The sequence below is a fragment of the Perna viridis genome, chromosome 15, assembly GCF_037379345.1.
Source record: "Perna viridis isolate PV_CMFRI_1.1 ecotype Kerala chromosome 15, ASM3737934v1, whole genome shotgun sequence".
NCBI classification, from domain to species: Eukaryota; Metazoa; Mollusca; class Bivalvia; order Mytilida; family Mytilidae; genus Perna; species Perna viridis.
This window is the reverse complement of record NC_142459.1, coordinates 26391354-26419279: the sequence shown is the minus strand read 5'-3', so window position 1 is coordinate 26419279 and position 27926 is coordinate 26391354. Positions and strand designations below refer to the sequence as shown.

The window sequence follows — 27926 nt, the reverse complement described above, 5'->3', positions numbered from 1 at the left end:
CCGTTATTAGGTAAGTCTGTTTATCAATGTATTACATGGTTAAATAGGGCTGTGAAACTTGTGTGTAGCCACGTACACTTGGCCTTAATTGTGTTTACCTTTGACCAGATGATGAGAGTTTTGATTGGCTCAGTAATATATTTACATTTGATTGACACTTCCCATAAGGATATTGTCAGTCCAGTCGCCTGGTCTAATTACCTTCAGGCGTAAATTGCACATAGTCAATTAACTATGATCAGGTGTCAACTCAATTGTTTAATTAGAGAGAATATCTGTTGCTGATAAACTTCCTGTCAATTTGATTTTGAATGTACAAAACCTAGGCGCCAAGAAAATCGCCCAACGGGCTATTTTTGTCGCCAGATAAAATAAAAAATCGCAAATTGCGACATTGGCGAAGCCCAGCGCGACCCCTGTATAAGTCAGTGATTACTCCCCCCTTTTTTCATAATAAGGGACAATGTCCTTATAATGAACATTAATTAAAGATATAATGTACATGTAAATGCTAAGTCGTTGTGGAATTTATTTTCCATTTATTGATATCATATTACTAATTACAAATTCTTTATTGACGCGAACTTATACTACATGTATTTATGCGAGGTAAACGGACGGAAAGTCACAGGACCAAAAGTCACAATTTCGGTAGGACAAAAAGTCACAATACTTTATATAGCACCATAGACATTTTATACAAAACAATAAACAAACAACAATATAAGCACAGAAAGTCAATAAATAAAAAGTTTTGCAAGGTTTTCTTCAAACATACAATATCACTTTGAGCATTTTGTTTAAACACATGAGTTCATTTTCACTATTGTCACTGTTTTAGCATACACTATTGAAAGTCTATATAGTTAGAAACGTCTAACTCTGCACCTGCAGCTGTAGTACGTCTACCCAGGCAAATGTTGAAGGCGACACCATTCAGGAATTCTGGAATTGTCTTTCTGCCTGATACACGGTCTTGGCACAGATTCTGGAGTCGTTTCTGGAGATGAACTATCTTCTGCGGAACTCTCTTTGCTGGCTGTGTACCGATTGCGTCTTGGAGAACGATCGTTGTTACAGTAGACCGCTCACGCTGAAACCACTTGAGGACGGTCATTGGCTTCTGGACCATTGTCGTGGAGGAGGAAAGTCTGCGGGTCGTCATCTACTGTAACTGATAACTCAGGTGGCACTGTAAGCTCTTGTAGAGATGCTGGAACAGGAAGTTGAGGTCTGCGACGTCTCATGGATCTTTTAACGTTGTCTTCTGTAGGAAGCATGGCTTTTACTGCATTGGATGTAGTTGATACACATTCTGCGAAGATCTGGCTGGGCTTGTTGAAAGTGGACTCTGCTTTGTGGTTCATGTTGTTGCTACATCTTATGAGATTTGCTGAGTCTTCTTGTGGTGCATGGTTATGTGGTTGACTTATGTGGTTTTTTTAAAAAAAAATATTTCTATTTCATATTTGCCTTAAAAATTATCAACATTATATTATTTGTGACTTTTTGTCCTCTGACTTTTTATCCTGTGACTTCTCGTCCGTGACTTTTTGTCCTGTGACTTTCCGTCCTATATTCTTTATGCAATACTTGGTTATGGTCCTAACATACCAACAATAAATTATCCCAAGCCAATTAAGAAGTGTCACCTTCATTAACCACATCCTGTCGTAATTAACCCTCAATTTTAAATTTTGTAGAGCTACTGGTGTAAACAATTGTATGTTGCACATATTTGTTTATTCAAAATGTCATTTACATGTACCTCCCTTATAATTTCAATATTTAAATTGTTTTTTTATATCTTCAACAGTATAGGACATTTTCCATAAGTTGTAATTGCAATAGTTATAAGAAATGACATTCCTTCTACTTACTTAAGATTTTGATATTTAATTTGAGTAATATTGAATATTTGTAACATTTAATGCAACATTTCACCTCAAAGTATGTCATAAATGTAAAGAATTACTTGCCCTTATCACAATCAAAGGTTAACATGTTGCCTCAGTGCAAGAACTATGACAAATCTTGTCCACACAACAATCTGATCAATTAGAAACTGACACTTACTTCACTCTTTCATAAAGGATCATATGGCTTCAGATATACATTTTCAGCTTACTCACCTCTATATTACATGTATGTATTAAATTTCTGAAACCACTTGGTCATCTGAGAAAGGTCTTTCAATACTATAAGGGTGTCATGCATATATTAATCATGCAATCATATTTACTCAGTTTGCAAATTATGATGTGACCTTCATTTTCAAAAGTTGGCAGGTAAGCAATAAGAATACAAATTACTGACTTAACACAAACATACAAAATCAATGTTCCTTTTTTGTTGAAAAAACATGCTGCACGTTCAAGTGCCCTATTCCATGCGCCCCTCTATTATCAAATCCTAGCTAGAACACTGATACTACATGTACTACAGACAATGTGAGGTCACCCTTGTAACTTTACCTACATCTAGAAATCCATGATTACATCTGATATGTTATATCAGAGCTATTTATAACTACACAGACTTTTTGTTCCCTGCTAGACTTATTACAATTAGGCTTCTGAAACAGGATTGTGTTCCTGGAATACAGTAGTCATCACTACAGAAGTTTTATTGCTATCATAATGATAGTTATAGTGTATCTATCTGCACCATGAAACCCGATTATGTCATAGTTTTCCTCTATTATTATCTACTCTGGACTTTTCATTTCAATTTACTAAGGATATGTACATGTATTCACCGATTACACATATTCACTGTAACATATACATGTACATGATATACATTTTAACTACTCTAAATCTTTATGAGTTTAATATTTGAGTTTTATTTGAGCTCCAAATTCACCATAGGCATGATAGGGTTATAGTATTAATGGGGGAAATACTTAGTCAAATAAAATAAGCTTGATTTTTTAGGCAGGTTTCTAGATGTAGTCAACCTATCAAAGAAGTGCAATTTTCATTTTTCATTTTGGTATTTTCTCAGATGTTGCAGTAAGAACGGTGCCATAAGTGTGTGTGAAAATAAAAAGACTGATGTAGAATATCAGTTGAAATCTACATGGAAATATAGCTCCAATCTGTGAAATGGCAGCAGTAACTGGTGTCAAGGGAATTGCTCCAATCAGTGAAATAGCAGAGGTAACCAGTGTCAAGGGAATTGCTCCAAATGAACTCTGTAAACAACTTGATGAAATTCAGAATAAAGTTGCTGAGACAACAGGTAATACATGTACATGTTATTTCACCACACAGAGCATTATTACTTATCACTGAAATGATGTTTTGTTTGTTGGTGTTTAACGTCCAAGCAGCAGTATTTCAGCTATATTCAGACGATCACTGAAATGATAATAACCAAAGAGGGTTACATCATTAAAACAATCATGACAGTGAAAGAAAATGTACTAGGAACAGTATCGTAATTGCATAAAAAGTATAATTAGGGAACCTGAACTACATGTACATGTACAAATACAGTGTACATGCATTTTATTAAAATTGGTAAAGATGACTTTTCTCATGACATATTGACATTTATTGTATAGCAATACAATTTCTGCATAGAAAAAACATGCCACATCGGGTGCAATACATTTCCATATTGCACTAGTGCTAATGTAGTTAAAATTTCAGAGTTATCTGTGGCAGTAGACTTATTACCAAGCGTGGGTGGCTTCTGTTATCTTTACGCGGTTTGGCGACCCTTGACACAGATGTCGATGAAGGTGTATTACTTCGATAACAATTGAAATTTAATTGAATTTCTTTTGTCTAAGGATTTTGAAATAAAACAATTTACAATTTTGACACAATACACAGTATATACATGTAATAGGTGACCCTAGGTGAGTTTAAGGGAGCTTTTCTTGTATGGACAATATGTTTTTACAGGACAATTAAAATAATTAATTTCAGTAAAAAAAGATATAGAACACGAGGAAGCTTCAGCATGCAAACCTTTTGGGTTATCGAATAAACATGTTCATATTATCCTCTGTACTTGCAGGGACTTTATATTACTCTTCCTGGTACTAGGAAGGGTAAGGTTCTGTAAAAAGGGGTGAAATCAATATCTTCATTGAAGATCGAGATTGCAACAGTTTAAATCATAGAATATGAATTTAATTTACTTTATGTAAAAAGTACAATCTTACATCATTACATGAAAGAACATAATGAAATATTTCTATGTAATCTTCGAACAGGAGTGGTGTCGTCTGACTGTGGATAGTCCGGTCTTCATACATGTAATAGTTTAATATTTCTGACATAGTTTATCATTTTCTTTCTCGAAGTGGTTTAAATTGATACAGCTGTAAGCATATATTTGCTTGCAAACCAAAACTTTCAATATTTTTCACTGCAAGTTGTAGAAATCATATAAAAAATACAGAAGCCCCATGCATTTCAACCACTCAAATCTATGAATTGAGAACCAATTCTCAAATATAATAATACTATAATATTTTGGCAGGACAGCCTACATTGTAGTAGGTAGTGAGAATTAAATAGCCAGTTAACGGACTTGGCTAAAGAATTAATTCTTTAGCCGAATTGGTTTGTTGTTGGCCTGTCACTGAGCAGTCTAGGGTTCGACCTTTGGTGGCAGAGTATAATTTTGTGAGTCAAATCATGCTCTCCTGTTACAATATAATGAGAATGCATATGAGACATCAATCCCACTGGGTTGAAAATATCAGCTCGTTGTCACCCATTGGTCTTTGAACAATGAATGATGAGGAGAACCTCAGATCACAGGGCAACCTGCTGCTGGTCCCATAACATCATTATACACAGGTACAGCGAAAGAGTTGCCTTTAATAAATATAATTAAGTAACGTGACGTAAAAGTAAATTGAAGGTGAAAACAAAGTAAGACATATAGAAGCCAGAAGTTCTGACTTTGGATGGTGCAAAAAATGTGGCATGGTGAAAGCACTTTGACGTAATCACAATCCTTCCGTGTTTAAAATCTGGCCACTCTGGAAAATATTACAAAATTAAGCACATCTAAAAATCAATTCAAAATTGTTTGAGTCCTTTGTTACAATGAAAATTAAGAAACACAAATGTACAAACTAAGGACTATTAGCAGTTACTGACATGCCAGCTCCAAACCAGTTTAAATCTACAAAAAGTTATATCCCAATAGTATGTAAAATTAATCCAAAATCTTCCCATGGGGGTTTGAGAATCACAATACATCATAAGTGATACATGTACAAAAACTGCTTTTAAATACAGTTTTAATGCCTATGTAAAGACATGAGCAAATCAGTGTTGTTACCAAAAAATGCCATCTTTAATGATTTGACAACAATATCACGCTACATGAATATCCCTTATGTATAAGCCTATTCAATGGTTTAGTAAACTAATTAAGTGAATATTGAGCTTTCCATGCTTTGTGTAGAATGTTAACGTAAAATATAGTGTGAAAGGTACACGCGTATTAATGCTTTTCAAGTATGTCTGCATTTGAGAATGAGTTCATTGTATTGGTTGAAAAGTTTTGTGAATGTTTTTACTAGCTTGTGATATGAAATCTACCAAATGTTGTTTGCTAGGGGTTAATTTGTACTAGCCATAATTGTGATTCAGAGGTCTGCAATAAGTGATGCACATTTGATCTCTATGGAAATTTCAATAATTTAACAATTTATCATGGTATTGCCTAAGTGTACGAAAGTGTTGTCAATAAAACACTCTTAAAATATGTTCTATATTTAAAGTACATGTACACAAATATCCTTACGCAGGTCTGGCTAAAGTGTGAAATGTTAATATATTTTTTTTCTTACACTTTATTTCTTTTAAATCCTCTAGTTAATTTTGGCCATGCTCTGTTTATTACTGCACAATATATCGCTTTGTGATATCAAGTTCAAGTTCAAATTGTTTAACAAATAATTTATGAATTAAGCACGTTTTGGTGATTTACCTTAATTAATCTAATTTTGTCAGTTTCCTATTTTAGTCAAATATTTTCAAGTAGTTAGCTGAGCTTGCAGCATGGTGTGTTTCTACATATCTGTTCCCTTGTTTAACATGAATTTTGAATGCTTTAACCATATAAAAAGTTCCCATTAACATAGCTTTTAAGTTTATTGAACATATATATTCACATTCCAATCTATTTTTGAAAAGATATGCAAATTTTATGTTTGATGAAGTGTAGTGGAAAATCCGAGTTGTATTGTATAGAGTCGAAAAATTAAAACTTCGATCAATCTGATAACCTTAGAATTCTGTTTTTTTAAATATTTTTTGTATGTATGTCTTCATCAGATAAAAAGCAAACATAAATTTGGTGACAAAATGAAAAATATGGAAAATGAAATTTATGAAAAAGCAAAAAAGTGTGAATTTTCAGTACTGTTTTTTTCCTACAAATTCAGACACGGTAAGGTGTACATAAAAGTGAGGAATCTTTGTCTCATATATATATTCTTTGATAAGGTGTGAAAATAGATATCATAAAAATAAGGTTTACAAGCATTTTTTTCTAAAACATGTCATTATGAAAAAAAATTACATCAATATAAACATGATGTGATTCAAAAGAGGGTCTCTTGTTTAAATATTTTTTTCTCTACTTTCAGGAAGTCTGATTGATTTGGAAGACAGCAAGAAAAGATGGTTGCTAATAGGAACATGTCTTCATACAATTATTTCCCCTGTCTTGAGGAAGTATGTAGAACCAAGACTTGACCAACTCTGGCAGACTCTGATGAATACCAATAATATTGATAACCAGGTTTACAAAAATCAGTTAAAAAGTCATAATGGTACCTACCTCAACTATGAAACAATAAATGACAACAAAATGAAATGGGGGAGACAACAGGATCGATATGACTACCAAGTAAAGAACTATATAGACCTATCTAAATTGTTCCTTGATGTACATACATCTCAATATACTGCATTCGATGACAAGTGCGATGCAACTGCTCTTTTAGGAATACTCATCAAATCTGGTATATGTTCTACAAATGGGAAAGTGTGTGCTGAAAAGGTTTGTTTCTATATCATGTTTATTATGGCATATTATTTTTGAATGAAATATTGGTGTTTGTTTCCCCACGACATGTCATAATGTGACATGGAAATGCCAGGTGTCCGTCCATCCGTCCCTGTGTCTGTTTGTCCATCCGGGTTTTCTGCACTTTTTTATGTAATGCTCCTACAATGTACCAAATAAGTTTGTTTTTGGTATGTAGCTGTACTATAAAGAGTTCCAGCTTAAGTTCAACTTTGGTTATGGTTGAATGATTTTTACAGAAGTTATGCCCTTTGGACTTCGAACGTTTCAGTGAATGTAAAGTTTTCCGCATTTTTTGTGAAATGCTTTTACCAGTTGATTTTATCTTTTGTATGTAGTCTTACTATGAGAAATTACCGATTAAGTTCGACTTTGGTTATGGTTGAATGATTTTTACAGAAGTTATGCCCTTTGGACTTCGAACGTTTCAGTGAATGTAAAGTTTTCCGCATTTTTTGTGAAATGCTTTTACCAGTTGATTTTATCTTTTGTATGTAGTCTTACTATGAGAAATTACCGATTAAGTTCGACTTTGGTTATGGTTGAATGATTTTTACAGAAGCTCCGACCCATAATATTTTCAGTGAATTTAAAATTTGAAATTGTATCTTTTTACGCAGGGGACATTGGAACACTGTTTTTTTTTTATAGTGTTTGAACATGTACAACCATTTATCAACAATTTGTAGGTATAATCATATTGGGGAAGGATTTTAATTTCAATTGATTTTTAATGAAGACATACCATTAACACACAAAGTCTAACCTTTGATATGATATAAAATTGTGTTGAACAAATAAAGTTATGGGTGAATGTGATATCTATATGCATATGTGAAATGTATATTGAAGGTTAGGTTACATTCCTATGACACACTGTGATTTAAGTGCATGTAACAATTTATACATTGAAGATCAGTAGCCATTTTCATAAAAAGTCCTAAGAGTAAAATGAGTTGTAAGTTAGGACGTTACAATACTTAGATGAACTGTGATGTCATAACTTACGACTAATTTTAAACTTATGATTTTTTGTGAAAAGGATCCCAGATCCAAAGTACGGAACTCCAGGACCAACTATGATTTAGGTAAATGTAACATTTTATACATTGAAAGTAAAGTCAGTTACAGAACTGAGACCTGGATCAAGTATGATTAATGTACATGTACATGTAATATTTAATACATTTTACAGGTCAGGTGAGAGTTACAGAATACCTGATCACACTTTTATTTAGGTACATTATACATTTTGTACATTGTAGGTCAGATGAGGGATGCAGAATCCCTGGTCGCATTTTAATTTATGTACATTGTCATTTGTACATTGTAGGTCAGATTAGAGGTGCGGAATTCTTGGTCACACTTTAATTTAGATACATTATACATTTTTTTTACATTTTAGGTCAGGTCAGACATACAGAATCTCTACTCAGACAGTGATTTAGGTACATGTAACATTTAAAACATTTTATGTCAGGTCAGAATCCCTGGCACACTGTAATGTAGGTACATGTAACATTTTTACATTGTAGGTTAGGTCTGAGATACGGAATCCTTGGGCTCATTGTAATTTAGGAGAATGGGATGAAACTAAATATAATCATTGCTCAGATCTGATGAAGGACCTTGTTAAGAGAATTGGACTCTCAAATGAGGAAGAAATTGCAATAATTGGACAGCTAGATAGATGGAATCAGAATGGTATACTTATTATGTTGTGCTTTACATTCAATGTCAAATGTTAAACATGGTTTATGAAGGAGTGTTCAAAGTGTAAAGTATCAGATAACCATGTCCAAAGTGTCAAGTACCAGGTAACCATGTTCAAAGTGACAAGTTCCTGGTAACCATGTCCAGGTAACCATGTTCAATGTGTCAATTTCCTGGTAACCATGTCTTAAGTGTCAAGTACTGGGTGATCATGTCCAAAGTGTCAAGTCCAGGTAACCATGTTCAAAGTGACAAGTTCCTTAAGTGTCAAGTACTGGGTAATCATGTCCAAAGTGTCAAGTACCAGGTAACCATGTTCAAAGTGTCAAGTACCAGGTCACCATGTTCAAAGTGACAAGTTCCTTAAGTGTCAAGTACTGGGTAATCATGTCCAAAGTGTCAAGTACCAGGTAACCATGTTCAAAGTGTCAAGTTCCTGGTAACCATATCTTAAGTGTCAAGTACCAGGTAACCATGTTCAAAGTGTCAAGTTCCTGATAACCATTGCTTAAGTGTCAAGTACTGGGTAATCATGTCCAAAGTCAAGTTCCTGGTAACTATGTCTTAAGTGTCAAGTACCGGGTAACCATGTTCAAAGTGTCAAGTTCCTGGTAACTATGTCTTAAGTGTCAAGTACCGGGTAACCATGTTCAAAGTGTCAAGTTCCTGGTAACCATGTCTTAAGTGTCAAGTACCGGGTAACCATGTCCAAAATGTCAAGTACCAGGTAACCATGTCCAATGTGTCAATTTCCTGGTAACCATGTCTTAAGTGTCAAGTACTGGGTAATCATGTCCAAAGTGTCAAGTACCAGGTAACCATGTTCAAAGTGACAAGTTCCGGGTAACCATGTCCAAAATGTCAAGTACCAGGTAACCATGTCCAATGTGTCAATTTCCTGGTAACCATGTCTTAAGTGTCAAGTACTGGGTAATCATGTCCAAAGTGTCAAGTACCAGGTAACCATGTTCAAAGTGACAAGTTCCGGGTAACCATGTCCAAAATGTCAAGTACCAGGTAACCATGTTCAAAGTGTCAAGTTCCTGGTAACCATGTCTTAAGTATCAAGTACTGGGTAATTATGTCCAAAGTGTCAAGTACCAGGTAACCATGTTCAAAGTGACAAGTTCCTTAAGTGTCAAGTACTGGGTAATCATGTCCAAAGTGTCAAGTACCAGGTAACCATGTTCAAAGTGTCAAGTTCCTGGTAATCATGTCTTAAGTGTCAAGTACTGGGTAATCATGTCCAGAGTGTCAAGCACCAGGTAACCATGTTCAAAGTGTCAAGTTCCTGGTAACCATTGCTTAAGTGTCAAGTAATGAGTAATCATGTCCAAAGTCAAGTTCCTGGTAACCATGTCTTAAGTGTCAAGTACCGGGTAACCATATCCAAAATGTCAAGTACTGGGTAACCATGTCCAAAGTGTCAAGTACTGGGTAATCATGTCCAAAGTGTCAAGTACCAGATAACCATATCCAAAGTGTCAAGTTCCTGGTAACCATGTCTTAAGTGTCAAGTACCAGGTAACCATGTTCAAAGTTACAAGTTCCTTAAGTGTCAAGTACTGGGTAATCATGTCCAAAGTGTCAAGTACCAGGTAATCATGTCCAAAGTGTCAAGTTCCTGGTAACCATGTCTTAAGTGTCAAGTACTGGGTAATCATATCCAAAGTGTCAAGTACCAGGTGACCATGTTCAAAGTGACAAGTTCCTGGTAACCATGTCTTAAGTGTCAAGCACCAGGTAACCATGTTCAAGGTGACAAGTTCCTTAAGTGTCAAGTACTAGGTAATCATGTCCAAAGTGTCAAGTTCCTGGTAACTATGTCTTAAGTGTCAAGTACTGGGTAATCATGTCCAAAGTGTCAAGTACCAGGTAATCATGTCCAAAGTATCAAGTTCCTGGTAACCATTGCTTAAGTGTCAAGTACTGGGTAATCATGTCCAAAGTCAAGTTCCTGGTAACCATATCTTAAGTGTCAAGTACCAGGTAACCATGTTCAAAGTGTCAAATTCCTGGTAACCATGTCTTAAGTGTCAAGTACCAGGTAACCATGTTCAAAGTGACAAGTTCCTGGTAACCATGTCTTAAGTGTCAAGTACCAGGTAACCATGTTCAAAGTGACAAGTTCCTTAAGTGTCAAGTACCAGGTAACCATGTCCAAAATGTCAAGTACCATATAACCATGTCCAATGTGTCAAATACTAGGTACCCATTTCCATAGTGTCAAGTTCCTGGTAACCATGTTCTAAGTGTCACATACTGGGTAATCATGTCCAAAGTGTCGTGTACCGGGTAACCATGTCCAAAGTGACCAGTTCTGGGTAACCATGTCCAAAGTGACAAGTTCCGGGTAACCATGTCCAAAGTGACAAGTTCCGGGTAACCATGATTTTATCTTTTGTATGCAGTCTTCATTTGAGATGTAACAGACTTCAGTTATGGTTGAATGAATTTACAGAAGTTAGGGCCCTTTGACTTTCATTGAATTTAAAGAAAGCAATCTGTTGGTTGAAATTTATCTTTTTACGCAGGGGACATTGGAACACTGTTTTGCTATAATGCAATATTTTTTCTGTGTTCCTGATACGGTATTTAAAAAAATTTTTTTTTTAATTGTCAGAAGAAAAAATATGTTTGTTTGTTTGTTTGTTATTTGCGTTTTTTTTTACTGGTCTTTTTCAATTGATCTTGACAATGAGTCACTTGTAGAAAATGTTCAAGTCCCTTATTGAACAATTAACAGTCGACTGTTTCTTCTGTTGATAAATGAGATCTTTCACTTTGTTTTTATCGACAAGTCTATTAAATTCATTTGCTTCAGATTTGGGAGTTTCTGACGATTCTCCCCTTTTTAACATAAAGGTCATGTCTTTTGATCCTCCATCTTTTATTGTTTACCAGACGACAAGCGTACAATATGAAAATCAACATTTGGAACATGCCTGTAAATTACCCTGAAGTTATCTATGAAGGCTAAGGCATGGAGTAAATTATGGAAATATACTGCATGATTTTTCTCATTGGATTAAATAGGGAAAAAATATTACTATATAATAATAGTTCATATAATACTGGTATGACCTTTATACCTAAAAATGTTTCCTATCATACTTCCATATTGGTCCCCTTTTATTTGAAAATGACCCTCTGTTGAACTGTCATGGGGGTCACTGGCCTCATTGTACACACCATTAACATCATTCATGTGTAACAGAGAAGATATATCTCTATGGTAATTGTTTATTTTATACTAGTATGACCTTTATATGTATGCGTTAGGAGTAGATATATACTGACTATTACAAGTCCAAATCTGTATCAATTGGCATATCAACCTGAGACTCCTATATCATCCAAAGGGCCATCAGCCAATATAGTTTTAGGGTTGATATGGCATGTGGTACAGATTTTGACATGTCATGTTCATAATATCATATTATAACTACTCAAGTGTGTTCTGTGTAGGGGTGTGATATAGGGTATGTCATAAAGGTCCAGAGGTGTTATATAGGGTATGTGATTTAGATATATGGGTGCATTATAAGGTATGTACACTTCTTGAGATGTATAGATTTCATGCACACATGATACCCAAATGCTTATGCACGCTAAACCCTCACCAAACTCACAATAAAGGCACACTTGTATCATGCGTTTAAACGAATGCTCCCAGCAGGCTTTTAAACACATGGTATATGAACGCTCTTATCATGCATTTAAACCCACGATAGACAAAAGATGAAAAAAATAATATTAACAAATAATGAAGAAAGAAAAAGATATAAAATAAAATTAATGAAAATATATAAATAATAGCAAAAAACGCAAAACAATGTGTAAACGCACGATAAACAATGCATGAATGCTAAAAAGGGAAATGTGAAGGTTTCAAGGAGTGTAATATAGGTCTAGGTGTGTGATAAATGGTATGCCATAAAGGTCCAGAGGTGTTATATAGGGTATGTGATAAAGGTCCGGAGGTGTTGTATAGTGTATGCAATAAAACAGGGATAATAATCTAGCTGTCACCCAGTACCCAATGGCTACTAGATTCAGAGCTGGGTTACAAAACTTTTGAGTTGAATTTAGTTGAACATATAGAAAATATTAAAAAATAATGTACTCTGGGCTACCTGAGCATATATTTCTTTATTTGTACCCCTGTAAAGGTCCAGAGGTGCTTATATAGGTTATGTGATACAGGTCCAGAGGTGTAATGTAGGGTAAATGATAAAGGTCCAGAGGTGTTATGTAGGGTATGCAGGGGCTGCTCTGGCTTTAAAATTCTGTCCCCAGGAAAATTGCCAGCTGCCAAGTTTTGTCACCATTTTTCAGAAACTGTAGCAAAAATGGGTGCAACATTTTTTTTTCAATTTTTTTAAAATATGACAGTATTAAGTCCAGTGATGAGTTATCTTTGTAAATTTATCATAATAACCCCTTCATTCATGACATGCATGTATCCAAGATAAAGCAGGTTTTTAGTCAGGATATAAAACCATTAGTCACTTTTTGTATGCAAAATAATAAAGTACTACTCCAGAAAAAGGTGTTTTATTTCTATCAAGGACTTTATATTACTATGCTCATATAGTCCCTAATTTTAAAACATGTTTACCTTTGTCCTACGTGGTCTAATTAAGTTTATCTTCAAATATATTGTATAATTTTATTTTTTATTTATAAATTTTCAACAAACTTGATTCTTTTTTCAAGTGATAAAATTTCTAGTAAACTAGAATGGACCATTAATTTTTAATATACAAAACCTAGGTGCCAAGACAATTGCCAACTGGTTATTTTTGTTGCCAGATCAAATAAAAAATGGCAAATTGTGACATTGGCAAAGCCAAGCATGATCCCTGGTATGAGATAAAGGTCCAGAGGTATTATATAGGGTATGCAATAAAAGTCCAGAGGTGTTATGTAGGGTATGCGATAAAGGTCCAGTGGTATTATGTAGGGTATGCAATAAAGGTCTAGAGGTGTAATGTAGGATATGCAATAAAGGTCCAGAGGTGTTATATACTGTCAGAGACAATGGTCCACATGTGTTATGTAGGGAATTCGATAAAGGTCCAGAGGTGTATGTAAGGTATGAGATAAAGGTCCAGATGTGTTATATAGTGTTAGAGACAATGGTCCAAAGGTGTTATTCAGGGAATGCAATATAGGTCCAGAGGTGTTATATACTGTCAGAGACAATGGTCCACATGTGTTATGTAGGGAATTCGATAAAGGTCCAGAGGTGTATGTAAGGTATGAGATAAAGGTCCAGATGTGTTATATAGTGTTAGAGACAATGGTCTAAAGGTGTTATTCAGGGAATGCAATATAGGTCCAGAGGTGTTATATACTGTCAGAGACAATGGTCCACATGTGTTATGTAGGGAATTCGATAAAGGTCCAGAGGTGTATGTAAGGTATGAGATAAAGGTCCAGATGTGTTATATAGTGTTAGAGACAATGGTCCAAAGGTGTTATTCAGGGAATGCAATATAGGTCCAGAGGTGTTATGTAGGGTATGAGATAAAGGTCCAGAGGTATTATACAGGGTATGCAATAAAGGTCCAGAGGTGTTATTTAGGGAATTCGATAAAGGTCCAGAGGTGTTATGTAGGATATGCGATAAAGGTCTAGAGGTATTATATAGGGTATGCAATAAAGGTCCAGAGGTGACATATGTGGTACAAGATAAAGGTTCTGAGGTATTATATAGAGTATGCAATAAAGATTCAGACGTGTTATGTAGGGTATGCGATAAAGGTCCAGAGATTTTATAGGGTATGTGGTAGAGGTCCAGAGTTGTCATATAGTGTTAGAGACAATGGTCCAGATGTGTTATTTACGGTATGCCATAAAGGTCCAGAGGTTTTATATAGGGTATACTATATACTAGGGTATATGATAGGGTGAATCGTAAAGTGTTCAAGCAATTGTTTTAATGCTTACACAAAAAGGTATATTTTACTCTAAATATTTGATAAAAGAAATAGAATAAAAAGTCATCCAACTGATCATGCAGGCAAGTTTCCCTGAAAGGGAACTTGCCATTTGTTTTCTTCCCGTATTATATGTTGGACAGCAAAAAATGACACCCAAAATTAGGTGGCCCACCAGGCAATAAGTTTTTTGCTTTTCCCTCATGAGTTTGCTTGCCACAGACAATTCATTGCTTGTTTTGACTCCTGATTTACAACAAACAGTAAACTTTAGAACCTTCAATTTTTATGTTTTTTTAGTCTCCTGAATGGAAAAAAAAATTATAATCTGCTCAAAGTTTCAGATCATGTCCATGTAGTGGCTGGCACATAACATTTTATGCATCTTTTCTCAAATATTTAAATTAGAGAATGAATTACATTGAAAGCAATAAAATTATTATTTTGTGCAAAATTTTGATTGCTTTGTTAGGGAGCATTAAAATCATTTTTCAATTTAAGGAATTTGTTTTACTATTTGACATACACATGATATAAACTTTACACTGGAACCAAATTGCACAAATATCATAGGAAAAACCTTTTTCATGGTCAGCCTCTTTTCTCATAAACTTTATAGTTCTCATAAACTTGGATCTACAGTTTAGAAACTTAAAAATGCTGACAATTAAATATTAGAGTTTGTACTTGCAAAGTTAAAGAAGAACTATAGTTAACTTTTTGAAGTCTTCATACATTATAAACATCAAAATATGTTTTTTATTATATCTGTCTTTTATTTTAGGTAAACAGTTTATTGATGGAACAACTGTTGAATGTATTGGCTTCACAGAAATAAAGACACAAGTACAACTTCTTGTTCAAACTATTGCTGTTATTCCAGAGCAGATCATGGAGATGAAAAATGAGTTAACTGATGTGGAACAGAGACTCACAGATCAAGCAGAAATATCTTTACTGGCAAGTTGTCCTTTATAGCATGTCAAACTGAGCCATTTTTGTCTCTTTATTATGTTTAAAATACCAACTTAGTGTAATACATAACTCAAACAGTATTGTACCAATATCATTCAAGTTTTGAAAAGTGATTGCATGTATGTTGAAGATGTGCATCATCTTGATTACTTCCCCTCCTACTTTTTAGCATGTTGAACTACTGTTAAAATATTTTAATTTATGGATACCAATTTTCGTCGATTAGCAAAGAAACACAAATTCGTGGATTCTTGAATTCATGGTTTTGATATTTTCAGTATACACATCAATGAACAAATCAAATTTTGTGGTTTAGTCTATCCACGAAAACCACAAAAATTGGTACCCCAAAAAACAATAGTAATTTCGCAGTAAGCCATTTTTGTAGTCACTTACGTTGTGTATGGAACATTGTGTAATCAATAACTTTAATTAAAATAATATTGTTCAAAATTGATGATATACATACATGTATTGAATATTGACATATTGAACTGTGGCACTACACCAAACTCTTTTTAACTTTCCTGGCCTAACGGTACATATGAGCTATTGCCATCACTTGGTATCCATTGTTGTCGTTAACAATTTTCTCTTGTTTTTTCTGACACAAGTGTGACACCAGTTAGAACCAAACTTGGTATGAATAGGTTTAGGGTATTTCTGATGTTGGAATTTTTCTTTTGTGACAAATGTAAACCCTGTTTTTTTATAGTACAACATATGGCAACAGTGTTTTGTACATAACCATTAGGTTTAGCCACGTACTGATCTGGGAGTAAAGATGTTCATCATGATGATAGCTATTTTGGCCAAATTTTTTGATAATCTGTTTAGCCAAGTTGGAGTTATTACTTTTTTTTCTACATTGTATCCCTATTTTTAATGTCATTTCTCTGAAACAACCAGACCAATAAGAACCAAAGTTAGTATGAATATTCTGTCATGTATTTTGTGTACATCTGTTGTTGGGGTTTTTGATCAGTCTAAAAGCATGGCCACTGTTACTAAAAATAGAGCAAAGGGGTTGATCAGAAGTTTTTCCTCATTCATTTCCAAATTGCTTAAATGATCCTTATTTTAAGGCCTACAAAAGTCTGCAGGTGATCCAAGTTGTCGTATTTTGCAGTTTTCAGCCAATATCTTGAAAACTATAATAGACATAAATCCTTATGATGAGTCCTACCAAAGTGTTCTTAAGTCAAAATTATTGGAAAAACTCATTGAACAGCAAAAAATCTACCAGGTGAAGGATTCTGTTTAATTATCAAATTTGTAGAATTATATATTCTTACTAAGTAATGAAAGGATTAAATTAATTTTGGACTTAAGAAGGTAAAATTTAGATTTTCAGGATGCAAGCATTGGCCAGCAAGTTATAATCTAAATATTACCATAGAGAGTGCAGAAATAAATGATTTAAAACAAGAATAGATTGAACATATACTAAAGGAGAATCAGTTTCTACAGTGATATCTGTAGGAAATTTGGACGATATGAAATGGTAGAAAAACACTTGTAGATCACTGCCTATTGGTCAAAAAGTCACATGCATCTTTAATTACCATCTTAGAATGGGAGGATTATATTTACCATCTTAGAATGGGAGGATTATATTTACATTTTAGTTGTTTAACTGTATGTTTTTGTTTTCCATCTGTTAGAAAAGCCAAGAAACAGAACAATCGATCAGAAGATTAGAGAAAAGAATAGGTAAGGCTAAAAACAATATGATATGTAAATTAAAAAAAATCAAAATAAGAGTGTTTGTCTGGTTAAACAAATAACTCTGTTCCTTGTCAGTTTGTAATGATAATACTTTTGGCTTGGTAGAGTTTGTCTATCTGTCCATGTCAGTTAGTATGTGCATCAATCCATGTTTGTTTTTCCGTCTATCAGTCCATGTTTTAGAATCTGTCTATCAGTCCATGTTTTAGAATCTGTCTATCTGCCTATGTTTTAGAGTCTGTCTGATTGTCCATGTCTTAGAGTCTGTCTAATTGTCGATGTTTTAATCAAGGGAACCAAGGTTATAGCGGTAATAAAAAAAATGTAATCCAGGGACATGTAAAATAATGGAAACGTTAGAAGTGGTTAGTGAGACCTGAAATTCATTAAAAATGGAGATAACTCTTTAATTTGAGCAAACTTGGTTATTTTGTTTAGGAAGTTTAAAATCATTTTCTGACCCATGCATCAATTTTCGATTTAAAACAAACTTTACACTGTTTGACACACATCTGATATATACATTATATTGGATGAGTAATCAAGGGAACCAAGGTTATAGCGGTAATCAAAAGAATGCAATCCAGGGACAAAGACCAGACACGGAAAACAGACATACACAGCAAAGAACAATAAAGTAGCTATAATAAAAAAAAATTAAATTAAAACTAAAACAGAATCTGTCTACTTGTCAATGTTTAATAGTTTGTCTATCTGTCCATGTATAATGTTGGAAAGTATGTTTACTAATGTATTTGTCAATGTTGATTAATCTAACTTTTGTTCATCTGTGGTAGTATTTCTTATTGTCGTCTTTGCGTAGTCTGTGTTGGCTTGTCTAACCACAAGTTCTTGTTGATAAGACTGTCTATATTGGATAGATGGCTGTGGTAGAAATAGGAAAATTTGTCCAGCTGTTCATGGGGAGAGTTTAGATGAACATCAGCCTTTTGAAGCTTGATGTTAATTTCTTTTAATGTAAAACAAAAACAAAAACAAAAGCAAAACAAAAACACTTTTAAAAAAAGGTGGTCCTGTTCTGTAAATGTTTGACTTGTCCTCTTTCTGTCTGCATTTTGGCTATTCTGTCTTACTGTATGGCTTTTTATAATCTATGTCTGTGTTGGATAGCTTGTCTCTTTGTCCATGTTGGTGTGTCTCTTCTCTGTCCGTTCTAGCTATTCTGTCTCCTTGTCCAGCATGGATAGCCTCTCCTTCAGTCTGTGTTGGATAGCCTGTCTCTCTGTCCCATTTTGGTGTATCTGTCATTCTGTCCATATTCTGTGATCTGTTTCTCTGTCTATGGTGGTGTGTCTGTCTATCCGCCCATTTTGGAAAGTCTGTACATCTGTTAAAGTTTTATTGTGTAACTAGCTGTTCATCACTTTGATAGTCTGTCTATCTGTCAATGTTGGATAGTCTGCTTATCTGTCCATGTTTAATAACATATCTGGCTGTCTATGATTAGTACTGTATAATGTCTATCTGTCTTTGGAGACTTGTGAGTCCATCTGTCTATGTTTCATTGTCTTGTTTGATGGATAGAATTATTTTTATGTGCATATTTGTCTGGCTCTCTATTATCTACGAACAAAGTTCTATGGAAAAGTTCACCCTCTTTCTGCTTCGTTGTAGTTTGCAAGTTGCCTATATTTGTCAGTTATTGTAAGTTTTTTTTGTGTGTTGTATTTTATTGTTTTTGTTGTTGTAAGTCATAGCTGAAATTGTTGTATGTTGTTGTCTTATTTGTTGTAGGTCTTTGTCTTATTTGCTGAAAGTCATTTCTTGTTGTATTTCACATGTTTCATTATATTAGTTGTTATAGGTCATTGTCGTAGTCATTTGAAGTCATTGTCTTACTTGATGTAAATTCTTCCATTAGGATGAACAGTTGAAATTGTAATCTTGGTTCCCTTGATTACTGTTGCATGTAGATGTGCATACAGTAATAAGAATGTTTTTTGTTAGTGCGCTTATATATTTTTAATTGAGTTGTCAGACCAGATGTACTCTCTTAATGAGCATACATATTGATGATTTAGTATTGATAAAAACCTTGTGGTGCATTTTTTTTGAGTCAAATCTTTTCATTTATTTTATTGATTGATTATTATGATTATTGTGATTTTTTAAAATTTCAGATGAACAAGAATGGGGTGCACCAGAACGTATAAAAGGTAGATATATTACTAATTGAAGGATTTACATCAACTAAGACAATGACTGAAAACGACTAAGACAATGACTTAAAACGACTAAGACATTGACTGAAAACGGCGAAGACAATGGCTTAAAACGACTAAGTCAATGACTTAAAACGACTAAGACATTGACCTACAACAACTAAAACAATGTCATACAACAAGAAATGACTTTCAGCAACTAAGACATTGACTGAAAACGGCGAAGACAATGGCTTAAAACGACTAAGTCAATGACTTAAAACGACTAAGTCAATGACTTAAAACGACTAAGACATTGACCTACAACAACTAATACAATGTCATACAACAAGAAATGACTTTCAGCAACTAAGACATTGACTGAAAACGTCAAAGACAATGGCTTAAAACGACTAAGACCATGACTTAAAACGACTAAGACAATGGCTTAAAACGACTAAGACATTGACCTACAACAACAATGACTTACAGCAACTAAGACAAAGACCTACAACAATTTCAGCAATGACTTACAACAATAAAATACAACATAAAAAAAACATTGACTTACAACAACTGACAATGACTTATCAAATATAGGCAGTAAAATACAACTATAAACTACAGCAACAAATATTGAAATACAACAACAAAGACAATATATAACAACAACTAAATGACTTACAACAACCAAGACAATGACTGACAACAGGTTAGGCAATGACAACAACTAAAACAATGACTGACAACAGGTTAGGCAATGACAACAACTAAAACAATGACTGACAACAGGTTAGGCAATGACTGGCAACAACTAAAACAATGACTGACAACAGGTTAGGCAATGACAACAACTAAAACAATGACTGACAACAGGCAATGACAACAACTAAAACAATGACTGACAACAGGTTAGGCAATGACAACAACTAAAACAATGACTGACAACAGGTTAGGCAATGACCTAGAAGCAAAGACTGACATCTTTGGAAAAAAAGTACAGCAACTAGGACCATGAAATACAACAACTGATGTAATCACTTACAATAACTGAGATAATGTTGTTGTTTTTCTCAAACTTCCAACATTTAACACAATAACTAAGAACAAATGAGGCAAGACTGACAACAACTTTGGCAACATAATACAGCAACTTAGACCATGATGTACAATGACTTGCCACAACTAATGAAATGACTTCTAACAACTGTGACAAAGACCATGATGTACAATGACTTGCCACAACTAATGAAATGACTTCTAACAACTGTGACAAAGACCACAACAAATGAAGTTATTTCTAACAATTGTGGCAATGACTTACCACAACTAATACAGTTGCTTCTAACAACTAACATGACTAAGGCAAATACTTGTAAAACTATGACAGTGCCTAAAAACAACTATAGTCGGCGTCACGTAAATAACATACTGTTAAAATTTGAATAAAAATATTTTCTACGACTTTATTGACACCTACTGTCGTTTAAATTGTCTTAAATGACTTGCTCATTCGTTTAGCCAAACGGCTTCTCCCTAAACATTGAATCGTTAAATTCCGGTCAGATTTTAATTCTAGGTGGCAATATTTACATTGTAAAAAGTCGGCCATGTTTACAGTGATCGGGTTGCTAGGAGATGTTGTTTACGTTTAAATGGTTTGTCCAAAAACCGAAGAACCCAGAATGCAATTCGGCGTTATTTCGGATATCTCGGATTTATTTTACGCGAACAACGTATAATACCGGGAGTTGATCAAGCAGACGATTGTCACCGGAGTTCGACGGGAACTTACGCACTTCCGTTTGTAAACAAATCGTCCCGTAAAAACCAACATGGCGGATATTAGTATGGGATTTTCCCGTAAGAATTTGTTACGCATGATTTAAGCTAATAAGCGACTTGTTTTTGAGAAGCTGTTTGGCTAAACGAATGAGCAAGTCATTTAAGACAATTTAAACGATGGTTGGTGTCAATAAAGTCGTAGAAAATATTTTTATTCAAATTTTAACAGTATGTTATTTATGTGACGCCGAGTATAAGAGACTGACTTGGAACAAAGGCAAGGACTTAAAAAAGCTTATGCAATTACTGACAAAAAAATTTAAAGCAATTTTAACAACAATTTAGGCAACATACAGTGATTTAGACCATGAAATACAATAATTGAGGTAATGCCTTAAAACAACTAAAAATATACTGACTACATCTAAGATGATAAAATATTTGAACTAAGACTAAAATGTAAAACAACTAAAACAAAATTGCAAAGATTAAAACAAGGACATTCAACATCTAAGAGCCCCGTGCAGATCCAGGTGGCAAAAGAATAAGCCTGCAGCAGCGCTAAGCTTGTCGTAAAAGGCAACTAAATAGTGCTCAGAACCCTAGCCGGGGGCTAGGGCATTCTGCCCACAGAACAACTGGGTTGTGTGCCCCAGGTGGTGAAATGGGGTGCCCCTGGTGTGTTGTCAGGCTATAATACGGAAAACCTGACCACAAACCATAGTGGTGCACCGTGCTGGGAAAGATTCCACATTCCTTGCACGTTAAAGAACCCTACTGTGGTATTCTCCCAGAGTAGGAACTATAGGGCTCCGCCACAGGAGCCTAAATTGACCGACTCTACCCACCTCTCGGGAGAATACCACAGTAGGGTTTTTTTTAACGTGCGAGGAACATGGCAACTTTCCCAACACGGTGCACCACTTTGTTTTATGGTCAGATTTTCCGTATTATAGCTTGACAACCCCAGCATGCAATACATCAGGAGTACCCCATTGCACCACCTGGGGCATACAACCCAGTTGCTCTGTGGGCAAAGCGCCCTAGCCCCCAGCTAAGGTTCTGAGCACTATTTAGTCACCTTTTACGACAAGCTTAGCGCTGCTGCAGGGCTATTCTTTTGAAACCTGGACCTGCACAGGTCCATTGACTAACAACACAATAGACAATGATTTACAACAATGAATTACAACATGAAAAATAATGACATACATGACAACAAATTATAAGAAATTAGGCAAAGACTTACAACAACTTTGATAATGAATTACAACCTCTAAGACAGTGACTTAAATCAACTGACATATTAAATGATATACTACAACTAAGATAATAACTTTCAACAAATGACCTACAACAACTTCATGAAAGACTTACAACAAAAACAGTAAAATACAACATAAAAAAACAATGACCTACAACAACTGACAATGAAATACAACAAGAAATGACTTTCAACAAATTAGACAGTAACTGTCAACAACTAAAACAATGACATATAACATCAGAAACAATGTCTTACAACAACAAATGACTTTCTACGACTGACACAATTACATAAAACAAAAAAGACAATAAAATACAACATAAAAACATTGACTTACAACATAAAACATTGACTTACAACAACTTTGAAAATGATTAACAACAGATATGACAATGACTTGCAACAACAATGACTTACCAAATATAGGCAATAATTTACAACTAGGAATTACAACAACAAATACTATGAAATACAAAAACTTAGTCAATTACTTGCATGAACAATGTTTTTATTAACTAGATAATGACTTCTAAACACTGTGACAATGACTTTCAACAATTTAGTCAATGACCCACAACAACTTCTACAATGACTGACAACATCTTAGATAATAAGATACATGAACTAAGACTACAATGTAAAACAACTACTTGCAAAGATTAAAACAAGAACATACAACAACTAGGACAATGGCATAGAACCGCTGAGGCAATGACTTACAACAAACATTTTTAAACATCTATATAATGATTTTCAACCACAAAGACAATGACATACAAAAACTACAAATCATAACAAATTAGGCAAAGACTTACAACAACTTTGATAATGAAATACAACCTCTAAGACCATGAATTACAACCTCTAAGACAATGACCTAAATCAACTTACACTATGACATACTACAACTTGGTCAATGAAATACTTCAGAAAGAGGTACATACAACAGCAGTCAAATTACCATGCACCAAAGAAATGAGAAACATCAACATCTAAGACAAAGAACAATACAATGATATTCAACATTATAACCATGGCAACAGCAACAAACCAATTACAGGATACACACAAATAAAAATTTCAACAAAGCAAACTGGGCAATGACATTTAACACACAACAGGAACCATACAACATGTTCTGTAATGCCGAATTAGTTTCAGATTCAACTGGTGTATATATTCTCATCCCATCTAATAAGACAATGTATATTTTTAGTAAATAAATTTTCAAAATCTGATTTCAGAAATATTCCAAATACATATAGAAGGGTGGAAAAGAGATGAAAAGACATTTACTGTAACCAGGGCAACAAAATATGTTACAAAATTGATTGAAGAGAAGAATGTTATTGTAATAACTGGAAGTTCAGGTTCTGGTAAATCATCGTTAATAAACCATGTGGCACTAGAATTAAACACAAAGGAGGGATACGATATCATTCCATTTATAACATGTCCTGCAGATATCATAAACTACCGAGATATAAAGAAGAATCAAGTTTTTGTCATAGATGATATTTGTGGAAAGAACTTCATTAATGAACAGGACTTGAGGATATGGAATGATCAGGCAGATAACATTCAAAAATTGTTTCCTTCAGAAAACATTGACCAAAAAGACATAGACGTGGCTTGTAAAGAAACGATCAATGGACATATGAAAATTCTTGTTTCATGTCGTTTACACATTTTCAAGGATGACAAATTCAAATCGTTGAAGATGTTTACTAAACATTTTTGTGATTTACAATCTGAAAGTCATTGTTTACTACCAGAAGAAAGGCTCAAAATGATAACAAAATACACAAGTAATTTAAGTGTAGAAGTTGATAAAAGGTTATTAGTTAAAAAGTTGGACAAGTATCACTATTTTCCCTTGCTTTGTAAAATGTCCATAGGAAAAACAATGGCGGAAGTAACTGAGCTGTTGTCATCTCCAATTGATAGTATTAAAAAGGATATTAAAATCATGATAGAATCCAATCAATGTGAAAACTGTGTGTTGGTTTTATGTGTATTGTTTCATTATGGATTTGATGAAAGGTATATGAACCTAAGTATCACACCAAGAAATGTTAAAAACAAGGTAAAAAAATAGTTGCTAATTTTGATATCAGTTTAAAAATTGAAATGAAAAGAAAACAGCTAAGTGATACCTTTAAACGTCTTGATGGAACTTATGTCAAGAAAAGAGGATCAGTGTACACAATAGCCCATGATAAACTATATGATATGGTTGTTGTTACTTGTGGTCGTCAACTTTTAGAACTTTTCATTATGTATGCACCTTCATCATTCATAGCTGAAAAATGCAGATTTAAAAGTGTTTTTCCGGGTCAAGATCCAGAACAAGATGATTCATATTTGTATTTATCAGAAGGTCATGAACATCTTTACTTTGACAGAATATTCAGAGATCTTAAAGAAAACGATAGAAAATCTTTATTTTACAACCAACAGTTAAAAGAACAAAGTTTTAAAGACAAAGTAATGACTTATATAAAACAAAACAAATTTTCTTGTTTTTAAGTATTTCATGTGTTGGACAAAAAAAGTAACAAAAATGTTTTTCTTCATAATTATACTATAATCAAATTTTATGACCTCTCTACACCACTGATTAAAGCATCAGAGATCGGTTTTTATGAATTAGTTAAATATCTCATATCTATAAAATGTAATATAAACAAAACAGATATTTTTAGAAAATCACCATTGTACTATAGTTGTAAAAACGGTCATATCAGTATTATAGATCTGTTAATAACTAAAGGTGCTGACATTCAGGATGCTTTGTATTATACATGTCTTAGTGGTCATCTTAATATTGTAGAACTGTTAATAACTAAAGGTGGAAATATTCAGGAAGTAATGAATGAACATAAAGATTTATTGTATGATGTGTGTAAGGAAGGTCATACTGATATTATAGAACTGTTAATAACTAAAGGTGCTGACATTCAGAAAGCTTTGTATTATACATGTCTTTATGGTCATCTTAATATTGTAAAACTGTTAATAACTAAAGGTGGAAATATTCAGGAAGTAATGAATGAACATAAAGATTTATTGTCTGATGTGTGTAGGAGAGGTCATACTGATATTATAGAACTGTTAATAACTGAAGGTGCTGACATTCAGGAAGCTTTGTATTATACATGTCATTATGGTCATCTTAATATTGTAACACTGTTAATAACTAAAGGTGAAAATATTTAGGAAATAATGAATGAACATAAAGATTTATTGTATGATGTGTTTGAGAGGTTATACTGATATTGTAGAACTGTTAATAACTAAAGGTGCTGACATTCAGGATGCTTTGTATTATACATGTCGTTATGGTTATCTTAATATTGTAAAACTTTTAACAATTAAAGGTGGGAATATTCAGGAAGTAATGAATGAACATAAAGATTTATTGTATGATGTGTGTTGGAGAGGTCATACTGATATTACAGAACTGTTAATAACTGAAGGTGCTGACATTCAGGATGCTTTGTATTATACATGTCGTTATGGTCATCTTAATATTGTAAAACTTTTAATAATTAAAGGTGGGAATATTCAGGAAGTAATGAATGAACATAAAGATTTATTGAAAGATCTGTGTACGAGAGGTTATAATTATATTGTAGAACTGTTAGTAACTGAAGGTGCTGACATAGAGGAGGCTTTGTATTATACATGTCGTTATGGTCATCTTAGTATTGTAAAACTGTTAATAACTAAAGGTGGAAATATTCAGAAAGTAATATATATACATAAAAATTTATTGTATGATGTGTGTAGGGAAGGTCATACTGAAATTGTACAATTGTTGTTAGATAGAAATGCTGATGTGTCACAGTGTGATAAGTCAGGACAGACTCCACTGCATGTTGCATGTAAGGGAGGTCATACTAATACTGTACAATTGTTGTTAGATAGAAATGCTGATCCAATACAGAAAGACTGTAGTGGTTGAACACCTTTAGGTGTTACAAACATCTACAATGGAACTATTAGAAACCTTTTAAAGAATCACATGAAACATTTATAATTATTTGTCAAATCTCTGTAAAATAACTCATGTTTTTTTTTCTAATGACACTAAATATCTTTAATTCTAAATAATTGTCATCACTTGTGGGGTCTTGTTTTACTGTTTATCACACTGAACCAGAAAATGTTACTATTTTTGAGATTTGTGGAAAGAAGTTGTTTTTCAAATTTTTCTCCAAATAAAATAATGAACAGATTTTTTTTCATGTTTATGTAATTTTATTGTATCTGATATTTGACATCACTTGTGGGGTCTTCTTTTACTCAGTTTATGTCACTGAACCAGAAAATGTGAATATATTTTAGATTTATGGTAAACAGCTTGTTTTTTTTTTTTAATTTTGTGGTACTAGTATTGTAAATAGTGTAAATAATATTGGAAAACAGAAATTAAAATGAAATGTTAAGTAGCTGTCTGTAAGAATCATGCAAAATCTGAAAAATGCGGTACACCCCAAAAAAGGCTACATATTTTTATTTTTGTAATTAAGTTGTTCTTCGGGTCTATACTGTGAAATGTGTAATTATTCTTTCAAATCTGCCTGCTCTTAGGAGATAATCGACATTGAAAATACAGTAGATTCTATTGTATTTGAGGGTCATTTACAGAGATATCTCCCTTAATTTTGAAATCTACAGTGCATTCTGTACAATTTTTATCTCCTAAGAGCACGGGTTATATGAAAAACCACATGTTAATTTCTGTTTACTGAAGCATTTTAAACAAAATATCAAAAATAAAAATATGTAGGCTTTCCAACCATGTATCACATTTTGCATAATTCTTAGCTGGAATACTACTTAAAATGTCCCTGTGATTTGTATCCAGTAACTGGTTCTTTCTGTACACAGTGTAAAATATTACTGATATTGTTCTGATGTGGAAGTCTATTTTTTAGTGTTAAATGTAAGAATTCATAATTCTGTTTACTTTTTATTCATACTTGTTTTGTCATGAACATTTTTAGCTCTGTATATATTTTTCATTGTACAACCTGAGGTCATCTTAATGAACATTTTGTCTTTCATTCATTCAATCTTAAAATTAATATAAGTTTTATTTCGAAGTACATCTGTAACTACTTGTGTTTTTGATTAAAATGTCACCAACTTATTTTATTTGTTTTAGTACCAGTATCTTTTTTTAGTGACTTTAACTTTAAAGTATTGATCCGTCTAAAAATCATACAAAGGTTGATATTTTATAGACTACTAGTTCTAGTGTAAAATATTGTACTA

The 27926-nt window shown here is 33.5% G+C and overlaps 1 pseudogene across 1 annotated transcript; it reads left to right on the top strand.

Moving 5' to 3' along the window:
- Positions 1–52: 52 nt before the first annotated feature.
- On the top strand, positions 53–27801 carry LOC148597628 (uncharacterized; annotated as a pseudogene). Its single transcript, XR_015919067.1, has 9 exons — positions 53–242; positions 3007–3243; positions 6626–7041; positions 8604–8772; positions 15511–15686; positions 17366–17414; positions 19571–19606; positions 23888–25593; positions 26024–27801. The product of XR_015919067.1 is annotated as an uncharacterized LOC148597628 (transcript).
- The last annotated feature ends 125 nt before the right edge of the window (positions 27802–27926 follow it).